Source organism: Malus domestica, chromosome 01, assembly GCF_042453785.1.
Source record: "Malus domestica chromosome 01, GDT2T_hap1".
Lineage (NCBI taxonomy): Eukaryota > Viridiplantae > Streptophyta > Magnoliopsida > Rosales > Rosaceae > Malus > Malus domestica.
This window is the reverse complement of record NC_091661.1, coordinates 10,858,273-10,869,838: the sequence shown is the minus strand read 5'-3', so window position 1 is coordinate 10,869,838 and position 11,566 is coordinate 10,858,273. Positions and strand designations below refer to the sequence as shown.

General features: G+C 45.3%; 1 long non-coding RNA gene across 1 annotated transcript; it reads right to left on the bottom strand.

The window, feature by feature from the left end:
- Positions 1-9,673: 9,673 nt before the first annotated feature.
- Positions 9,674-11,013, bottom strand: LOC139196616 (uncharacterized). Its single transcript, XR_011581691.1, has 3 exons — positions 10,916-11,013; positions 9,853-10,008; positions 9,674-9,766 (listed from the first exon to the last, which is right to left on the bottom strand). It is a non-coding gene; the product is annotated as an uncharacterized lncRNA (long non-coding RNA).
- Positions 11,014-11,566: the final 553 nt, after the last annotated feature.

The window sequence follows — 11,566 nt, the reverse complement described above, 5'->3', positions numbered from 1 at the left end:
TGTCACCATTCTTTGATTTAGCCCTAACATTCGTGTTATGTTTTCCGTGTTCATGTCATTTTCGTGACATACCCAATATGTTATGAATTTCTTTATTTTGAACTCCCTTAAAAATACTATTAATGCAGGTTTGTATGGTTTTAAAAATTCAAACAACTATGTACCCATCCTCAAAGGGTAAAGGATGCGATCACGAGCGTTTACATATTTTTTTCACATTTTTCGCACTTGTAAATTAATTGTTATAATTTTTTAAATGTGTTCAGTATTTTTAAATTACTTGATATTTTTATTTATCATGTGTTTTTATTTTTTTAATCTCACTCTCTGCCTATTGGATACTACAAAAATAAATAGATAAAACTTAAATCTTTAATTTATGTAGAATAATAATACAGTAATACGTATTTAATATACAATATATACTTATACACTATGGCTATTGTATGTTATAGTATTTTTAGTAGTTTAAAAAATTAAAATCATCAAAATGACTTTCTTCTTAACATGTCAAAACAGATTACCCACGTGTCACCCTCGTGCAAACCTATTAAGGACCCGTTATTAATAGGTTCTTATCGTGTGACTCGATAACGACCCGATTAGCTATCATGTTGACCCGAAACCCGTTATTTTTGTGTCGTTTACGTGTCGTGTAAAAAACTGTCAGGTCTACTTTGCTTTCCCCTAGGGTCATACAAATTAATAAAAGGTGGTCACGAACCCTTTTTTTATCTTCCACGCCTCTAGTTAATTTATATCATTTAATTTTCTTTTTATTTAATTCCATGATTAAAAATTAAGGGAATTATTAGGGGTGGGCACGAGCCAGGCTGGGCCTAAAATTAGAGGGACCAGACTTGACCAGTTTGTAAATGGAACAGGGTGGGGCGGGTTTTGTTGTTTTAGAAAATGGAACCGGACCTAACCTGACCCTTTCCAAACGGGTTGGTTCCTACGGGTCCCTGGGTTCTTTATCTTCGACAACTCTGCTCCTTTGGCTCGTTTGATTTGTCGTTGTTTTAATCAGAGTATGCTCGGAGAAGATTCATTCATAGAAACAAAGAAGAACCCTAACCCCTAAATTTGGCTTGTGATGAAAATTTGTGAATTTATAATTTAAATTGGAAATCGAATGAAACAAAAGCAGAAAGATACTCACTGATGGCTTGAAAAGGGAAACGACAGCCACTAGGCCGGGCACATAAGGATTCTTGGTGGGGTTGAGGTTTTGGAAGCTTTGAGTTGGGGTTTTCCAGGGTATTCGATTTGCGTTCAAACTTCGAGTTCGGAGAGAGACCTCGAGCTTCGAGTTGTGAAAGGCGGGGACCGATGACAATGAACGGAACGAGCACGAAGTCACGACGACGGGGATGGACTACGGCGATGAGACGAACAATGGTGAACGGATCAATGAACATGAAGTCATGACGACGAAGATGAACGATGATGAATGGATCAATGAACATTAAGTCACGACGATGGCGAACAGATTGACGAATACAAAGTTTAGACCTTGTTTGTACCATACTTGACCAATCCCGAAACTACCGAGCACCGGCCAACGCTATACTGTCAAGGACCCAGAAGAGTTCCCCTCCGACCAGGAGGCCAATCACTACTCGACACGTGTCAAGATTAGAAGCCAATCAGAGCGCAGCACGTGTCGACATCAAGAACCAATCATAACATGACACATGTCAATGTGACAAAGCTACAAGTTTTTCTATAAATAGGGGTCATTCCCCCACAATATTGCCGAATGCCATTTTGTGTTAAATTATTCACAAGAACTCACTAAATTGAGAGCTTGATCCTTTGTACTTGTGTAAGCCCTTCACTACCAATAAGAACTCCTCTACTCCGTGGACGTAGCCAATCTGGGTGAACCACGTACATCCTGTGTTTGTTTCTCTGTCTCTATTCATTTACGTACTTATCCTTACTAGTGACTGAAGCAACCAAGCAACCAAGCGAAGGTCCCAAAGTCCTGACACTTTCTGTTGTACCAAAGTCTTCCCTGATTTTGTGCATCAACATTTGGCGCCGTCTGTGGGAAACGACACTTATTCCTACTCTCTTCAGCTGTGTCAAGCTGGTTTCTATCATTCGTACACTTTCTTTTGACCAGGCATCCCTCTCCAACATGGGAAGCGAAGGAAGCCACAGCACACAGAATGACACCCCCCTTGCACATAGTGCGAAACAACGAAAGAAGGAAGGAAAACGAGTTCTTCTTCAAGCTAAAGTCGATGAGTTGGAAGCTCAGAACAACAAGATAGCAATAAGGAATGAGGTCCTCCAGGAGCAATATGAGAAGCTCTTCGAGACACTCCACGAAGCTAGGCAAGCTCAGACACGCGAGCTTGTTGCCCCCGTGGAAGTCAACCATCAACTGGGTGCCCTCCAACATGGAGGGTCACATGCATTCAACATAGATATCCCTGATAGGGAACAGATTACCCCTCGACTTGATAATCAACATGAGGCTTCTCTTAACCCAGTTGCTTCGACCCGAACCATGAGAAGTGGAGGGAGACACCTCTTTACTGAAGGGGCAGAAGGATCGAAAGCCGTCTTTCGCGATTGTCGGGATTTCCTGAAGCAACGTCGAGAGAATTCCATCCATATAAGCTCAAAGATTAATGACCCAAGGATTTCTGAGAGACTCGGTCCCCTGCCACGGCCCAAGCCGGCCACCAATTTGGGGAAGGGGCAACAAGTCCCAGAGAGACATGAGGGTACAGGGGACTCAGAGGTGTTCCGACAGACATACCCTGGAAGCCAGTACAGCGAGTCCAGGGAAAAATCACATGCCCTTGATCAAACCTTCCTAATTCCAAGAGGAGATGGAGATTTACGAAAGAAAGCTCCAGTGACACATAACTCCGCTCAGGACCCCCTTGTCCTACAACTTCTTGAGGAAGTAAACAAGTTGAAGGCTGAACGTCAGGCTGAAATACCTGACTGGAACCAACCCAGGCCTGGCCCTCTTACAAGGAGGATCCTCAACACCCCCCTTCAAGCAAAGACAAAGCAAAAGCTTGGCTTGCAACTTTATACTGGAAAAGAGGACCCGATTGAGCACCTTAACCTCTTTGAGTCCACCATGGCATACCGGATGCACACCGACGAAGAGCGATGTCTTCTCTTCCCCTCCACCCTCTCTGGTGGAGCTCTAAATTGGTATTGTCGTCTTACACCTGAGACGGTAGACTCATTTGAGGAATTGAGGAAACTATTTGTTTCCCAACACATTTTCCAAACCGATCGCTTGCACTCTGCAGATGACTTGTACACTATCCGCCAGAAGCCAGACGAGTCATTACGTATGTATGCTGGCCGCTTCAGCCATGAATACTCCCGGTGTGCCGAAGCAGATGACAAGACTGCCCTCAAAGCCTTCACGGCAGGCCTACGTGATTGTTTCTTTAAATACATGATCAATGCCAATACTTGGAAGACTTACTCTGAGGTGATGGCGCAGGCTTATAACCATGCCTCCGCCGAGGCAAAGACATATCAGGAGAAACCCCCTACAACCATCCTTTATCAACAAGTGGGAGGTGGAAGCCAGACTCACCTAAATGAGAAGACCTCAACTTCCCAAACAGCAGTGGCACCTCCCCATGCCTTGCATAATGCTTCACCGAATCAACAGACATATCAATTTCAAGGCAAGAGGAAGGATTTCCATCCTCACCACTCTCCTTTCAGTAAAAAGAGTAAGGGACACTATCCCGATAACCAAGGGTATCGCCACAATAACGCTCGCCCCCAGGCAGTCAATGCAGTGGGTCAAACCCGCGTCAAGATACCCCCTACCCCAAGGTATGAGACATACACGCCCTTGAATGCCACATGCGCGGCCATTTACCCTAGCATAGCTCACCTGATACCAAAACCAAAGCCGAGGCACCCAGATTACACGCCCCCGAATAACGCGGGCACGTTTTGTTGCTACCATGAGCATAACGGCCATGATAGCGAGAAATGTATCATCCTCCGTGATCGTATTGAAGCTTTGGCACGAGAAGGAAAAATTGATCAATTCCTTCTTCACCCTCAAAGGGATAACCGTAACCAACGCCAGGTGAATGTCATATATTCCATAAGCGGCGGCACACCCATATCTGAATCTTCCAATAGGGCCATGAAAAACAGTGAACGAAGTCTGAGGCCTGGTCACCAAGTGTTTCACGTGGAAGACATCAGGGGAGGGAAGTATCAAAAACCTAACTGGGATCCGATATGTTTCTACCCTGAGGAAGAAAGAGGCATCATCTACCCTCATAACGACCCATTAATCGTGGAGGCTCACATAGCCAACTTTGATGTTCGACGAATCCTCGTAGACACAGGGGCTTCGGTCAATATCATGTTTGCCGAAGCTTTCAGGGCGCTCAGTGTAGCTGAACACTTGCTCGATCGCTCGATTTCTCCTCTGATAAGCTTCTCCGGTGATATCGTGCAACCCTTAGGGAGCATACATTTACCCTTTACTATTGGTACAGGCCCTTACACGGCTACCATTACCACTAACTTCCTAGTGGTTGACTGCCCAACGGCATACAATGTCATCTTTGGGCGCACAGGCATCAATGATCTCAAGGCTATGGTATCCACGCATATGCTGTTGATGAAATTTCCAACCCCCCATGGCAACGGCTACATCAGAGGAGATCAGCTTAGTGCACGATCATGTTACAACACTTCAGTTAAGCAACAACACTTGCCCGGACCCAAGGAAACCCTGTCTGTACATGACCAAGTCACAAAGACCAGCTTAGATGAAGCGAACTTGGATCTTCCTGATAGCAACAATCAACCCGATGATCCTCGAGATGACTCTTTCACCCAGCAAGCCCAACCTGCTGAAGAGTTGGAGAAGGTACCTATCTCAAGAGATTATCCAGATCGCATGGTGAAGATTGGCACCACATTGTCACCACCCCTTCGGTTAGCATTGATATCTTTTTTGAAAGAGAACACTGAAGTCTTCGCCTGGTCATACGAGGACATGCCAGGCATCTCTCCCGATGTCATCTGTCATCGTTTGAGTATTGACCCCAAGATCAAGCCGGTGAGACAGAAGCGAAGATCTTATGACGCTGAACGATACGAGGCAATGAAAGCAGAAGTTGAAAAACTCAAAGGCATAGGCTTTGTCCGCGAAGTCAATTACCCGACATGGGTAGCAAATGTGGTCCTTGTTAAGAAAAATCCGACCAAAGAAAGTCTTTTGCTTCAAAAGGTCTTGTGGAGAATGTGTGTTGACTACACCGACCTAAACAAATGGTGTCCGAAAGATAGCTTCCCTCTTCCTCTTATTGACAGACTTATAGACTCTACGGCCGGGTGTGAACTCCTGAGCTTCATGGATGCTTACTCAGGATACAACCAAATCCTCATGAACCCTTCGGATCAAGAACACACAGCCTTCACTACCGACAGAGGACTATACTGCTATAAAGTCATGCCTTTCGGCCTAAAGAATGCAGGAGCGACTTATCAGAGACTAGTCAACTCAATGTTCGCCGAGCAGATTGGGAAGAGCATGGAAGTTTACGTTGATGATATGTTAGTCAAGAGCAAACATGCTGACCAACACATCACCAACCTATCTGAAACTTTCACTATTTTGAAGAGGTATCGAATGAGGTTAAACCCCAACAAATGTGCCTTCGGCGTAGGCTCTGGCAAATTCTTAGGTTTCATGATTAGCCAACGAGGCATTGAAGCTAATCCCGAGAAGATCAAAGCAATCCTCGACATGAAGGAACCGGTAACTTCAAAGGACATCCAGAGCCTTACTGGCAAGGTGGCAGCCTTAACCAGGTTCATTTCTAAGGCCACAGACAAATGTGCTCCCTTTTTTAAAGCACTTAAGGGAAGTAGGAAGTACATTACATGGACTGATGAATGTGCCGAGGCATTCAAAAACCTCAAGGAGTACATGAGTAAAGCCCCTCTACTCTCCAAGCCCGAGGTAGGAGACATTCTCATTATCTACCTATCGGTATCAGCTTCAGCCGTAAGTTCCGTTCTCATTCGAAAGGATGGGAATATTGAGCGACCTGTCTACTACGTTAGCAAAGCCCTACAAGATGCGGAGACACGATACTCCAACATTGAGAAATTAGCTCTAGCATTGGTCATGTCTGCTCGGAAACTTCGCCCTTATTTCCAAGCACACGCCATCATCGTGCTTACCAATCACCCTCTTCGACAGATACTCCAGAGTCCTGACACGTCTGGGCGAATGATCAAATGGGCGATAGCATTGGGTGAGTTTGACATCTCCTACCAACCAAAACCAGCCGAAAAAGGTCAAGCAGTAGCAGATTTCATTGCCGACTTCACATATCCGGTTGACATTGCTTCTACACCTGAAGCAGTGGCTTCATTACCCCCGGAAGCTCAGAAGGTAGAATCAACGACCTCAGCATGGAGTCTGTATGTTGATGGCTCATCCAACCAACAGGGCTGTGGAGCGGGACTAGTCTTGACTACGCCCGACAAAGTAGCAATGGAGTATGCTCTTCGTTTCAAATTCAAGGCATCAAACAATGAGGCCGAGTATGAAGCCCTTCTAGCAGGATTACGTTTGGCCAAACACCTCGGGGTTAAACAAATTGATATTTTCAGTGACTCCCAATTAGTGGTCAACCAGGTTACCAACAACTTTGATGCTAAGGACAGCTCCATGGCAGCATATCTTGCGCAAACACAACTTTTGCTCAAGCACTTCCACTACCAGATCACCCAAGTTCCTCGAGCGGCAAACAGTCATGCAGACGCCCTGGCTCGCCTCGCCTCAGCTGTGGAAGACAAGATTGGAAGAAAAATTCATGTCGAACTGTTGGCAACACCAAGCACCATGGCCGCAGAAGTATGCAACTTACAACAGGGGGATAGTTGGATCACCCCGATCTATAATTTCCTTGCTCATGGCACCCTCCCAAATGATAAAGTCCAGGCTAAGCAAATTCGATACAAGTCTACCCGCTACCTGATCATCAATGATCAACTCTATAAGCGAGGTTTTAGCCTGCCATACTTAAGGTGTCTTACGCCTGCCGAGGCGGAAATCGTCCTTCGGGAAATACATGAGGGAGTCTGTGGAGATCATGCTGGATCTCGGTCCCTAGCACACAAGACTTTTCGCCAAGGATATTACTGGCCAACACTCCACCAGGATGCCATCAAAGTATCCCGCTCATGTGACAAATGTCAACGATATGCAACTATTCCTCATTCCCCTCCAGAGCCTCTTACTCCTATGATCAGCCCTTGGCCCTTCGCCCAGTGGGGACTTGATTTGATCGGCCCAATGCCGGCAGGGAAGGGCAAAGTCTGTTACGCAGTCGTTGCAGTGGACTACTTCACAAAGTGGGCCGAAGTAGAACCCTTGGCAACCATTACTGAGGCAAAGATAGAAGACTTCGTGTGGAAGAACATCCTTTGTAGATTCGGCATTCCCAATGCGATAGTCACTGACAATGGGCGACAGTTTGACAACAAGAAGTTCAGGTTGTTCTGCTCTAAGTTCAACATCAGCTTATGCTTTGCCTCTCCAGCTCATCCCCAGTCTAATGGACAAGTTGAGGCCATCAACAAAATAATCAAGCGCACTTTGAAAACCAGCTTGGACAAAGCTAAAGGCTGTTGGCCAGAATTTGTACCCCAAGTTCTTTGGTCATATCGCACTTCATATCGGACTTCAACACGAGAAACTCCATTCTCACTTGCCTTTGGCACAGAGGCGGTTGTCCCTGTTGAGCTCGAGCAAGCAACATTCCGAGTCCAGAACTACATTCAAAGTGAAAATGACAAACAACTCACCCTCAACTTGGATTTAGTCGAGGAACACAGAAACCAAGCTCACTTGAGAAATGTCGCCTACAAGCAGCGCATCTCCAACTATTATGACTCTAGGGTCAAGCTTCGTTCTTTCAAAATAGGAGACTGGGTCTTAAAGAAAAGATTACTCTGCGACAGAGTCCCGAGTGAAGGCACACTTAGTCCAAACTGGGATGGACCGTATGAAGTCATTGGCATCAGTCGCCCTGGCTCTTACACACTTAGAAGCTCCGATGGCAAGACCCTTGGCCATCCATGGAACGCTGATCACTTGAAGTACTACTACAAATAGACTCACGATGTACAAGTGTTGAGCTATAGCCGTTCGGCATCCTATGTAATGAAGGCCATTTGGCAATGAATTCAATAAAGAGGTAATTTAGCCAACTCAGCCCTCACTCTTTTACATTCCTAGCAAGGGAACACTCAAGTGTTGAAACCTCAAAGCAGATATATCCAACACGAAGCAAAATCTAAGTATGTGTCGACAAGACTATACAAAGAAAGGAACAACCAAACAATGGCTTATATCCAAACAATAGATCTATTCATACATAGCCAAACATGCATTAATAATAGTGCAAACACTCATAAACACCTAAAATCCAAAACTCTCAAGCTTATAACATGGGCACATGTTATACACACATCAGACTACTACATCCAGAATACATGCAGATAGTAAAGACACTGCTATTCATTCTCATCTGAAGCCGAACCCCTGGCAGTATCACTCCGCGTCCTACCATCATCCTCTGCATCCCCAAGATCCTCTTCACCATGCTGAGTCTGTGCATCAGCACTACCTTCATTATCAGACTCATCTTCGCTGCTAGGATCAACAGCAAGGACAAATGTCTCGCCCTTTCGATGATGTTCATCTATATCTTCGTGGTATTTTCGAAGAATGCTCCCATCATCATAACGATCAAGGACGGCCATCCATTTCCTTTTTTCAAAGCGAGCTTCTTGAGCACAGTAGGGTTTAATAGCAAGATGAAAGGTCGAAGAACTTAAGTATTCTTGCACAGCAGCCTCCCTTTCAGTTGGAATGCTCTTCTCCAGTTCAGAAATCTCAACTAAGGCACCATCCAATTCTCCCCTAACCTTGGATACTTCCACGGTAGCCACCTCCAACTGTTTTTTAGTTGCCTCAAACAATTTCTTAAGCCTTAGGTTCTCACCATTTCGCCTTTTCAAGCTCTCCATGGTTTCGTCCTTCAGTTGGAGAGCCTGAGTCAAAAGTCCCTTATTCCTCCGGGCCTCGTCCACAAGCTGCTTATTCTCCTTCAGTTTTGCCTTGTACCGCTCAACCTCTTGCAGTCTGTCGTGATACTCGGCCATGACCTGCATGGCAAGACGATCATCACTACCTAAATAATGATAATAAAGAGGAAAAAGTAAGGAAATGACAAAGTAACACTCACATATGAAGACAGCTTCAACATCCGGTCGCAATCCGATTCATCCTTAGCTAAGGGCTCTCCGAGCTCATCGAAGGCGAATCGACGCCCTGCCAAGCAATTGTTGATATCCCCAAAATCCTTTGGCCGCGTGGCAACCCTCAAGTCCTTCCACGGGACACTGCCAGCTCTTTCCTTGCCTTTCCCCTCATGGCGGGAACCAGGATCACTTTCCTGGACAGTGTGCTCCATAGTAAGAGGATGAGGCAACAGTCGGCTCCCTTCTCCTGCAACTACGGCAGCAGCATTATCAACGGCCTTGACTCCAGTCTTCCTAAAGGCAGGCCCCTTAAGGACCCCATCTTGGGACTTAGGTCTAACAGATGGTTCCCCTCGGAACTTATGAATTTTCTTATGCGGTAGGATGTCTTCCGAAGGAACTAACACTGGTGCTTTCCTTTTATGGGTGCTAGTCCCTGTTTTCTTGCTTACCTTCTCCACTGCATAAGGAAAATCAAAATAAGAAATACAACTTTCCAAATAAAGTAAGGAATTGAGCTAAGTTTACATGAAGGATACAACTTACTCGATCGTCCCTGGCTCTCGGAAACTAAGGGTTGGAAACCGTACCGACGAAATAAGGGTCGTAGCTTGCTTAAGTGTCTATCCTCTTTGGGCACCCTCAACACCTTCTCTATGTCAGATAGCTCCTGCCCAAACAGTTGGATGGTGCCCCGCGTCACTACATGAAGCAAAGTGTTAGAAGCAAGAAAAGACCACAACAAATAGCAAATAGTACGAACGGTTGATACGTTACAACCTACAGTCTGGAAGTGAGTAAGCACACGTCGCTCAGGCGTGACACCCTTATCATACTCCCAATCATTATACAGAAAGCACCAACGGTTTTTCCATGTGTAGTATGCCTTTTTCTTACCATACACAATACGCTCTCTCTCACTCCGACATGCACACTCGGCATAACCAGTGCATGATTTTGCTGGGCGCATCTTGTAACAGTAACGCCACTGATGGAAGGAAGGCTCACACAACCCACACTCCATCCAAATGATATAAAATCCAATCAAAGTATCCCAGAAACCAGGATTGAGTTGCCCAGGTGCATATCCGATCAAAGATAACATCTTTTGCAACCACGGATGTAAAGGTAGTCTCACCCCTAAAGTCAGTAATATCTGGGTGTAGAACATAACATGACCCTGGGGAGGTTCAGAAGGCCATTCTTCATCATGTACCAAACGTATCCCTACACTACGAGGGATATTACATGACTGCCTTAGCGCCTCAACCTGCTTCTCATTATCTAACAAGTTATTCTTTAGATGGTCTGCTGTGAACTCAGAGCGAACTATGGGTATGGCATCAAAAACAACCCCCTCACCCAACGCCATGGAGGAAGAACTAGCAATAGCTAAAGTTTGACGGTTGGGAAGATCATCCAATGTTTCTCTAGTACCGGACTCTAACAAAGACCCTGAAGACTCCGACATTGCAGACTCAGACTTAGAGCTAAAGCTAGAAGAGCCCTCATCACTAGAACTTCCAGGCTCTGACATCTACAATAAGAAGAAACAAATTCTATCACTACATGCATGATCAAAACATAAGGAAGTTCCTATATTACCCACATGAAGATGGTGCAAAGCGATGCCGGAACCCTTCTCAATCAGAAAGCAATCCGTCTTCCACAGTCACTACAAAACAAGCAAATGAAGACCGTGTCAAGCGCCAAAAAAAAAAAAAAAAAAAAAAAAAAAAAAAAAAAAAGCTTCATCCAAAAAGCTTCACCCGAAAAGCTTCACCTCCAAAGCTTCACCCACAAAGCTTCACCTAAAAAGCTTCACCCACAAAGCTTCACCCAAAAAAGCTTCACCCGAAAAGCTTCACCTCCAAAGCTTCACCCACAAAGCTTCCCCTAAAAAGCTTCACTCGAAAAGCTTCACCTCCAAAGCTTCACCCACCAAGCTTCCTCTAAAAAGCTTCACCCACAAAGCTTCACCCAAAAAAGCTTCACCCGAAAAGCTTCACCTCCAAAGCTTCACCCACAAAGCTTCCCCTAAAAAGCTTCACCCGAAAAGCTTCACCTCCAAAGCTTCACCCACCAAGCTTCCCCTAAAAAGCTTCACCCACAAAGCTTCACCCAAAAAAAGCTTCACCCGAAAAGCTTCACCTCCAAAGCTTCACCCACAAAGCTTCCCCTAAAAAGCTTCACCCACAAAGCTTCACCCAAAAAAGCTTCACCCGAAAAGCTTCACCTCCAAAGCTTCACAAGGGCCCAA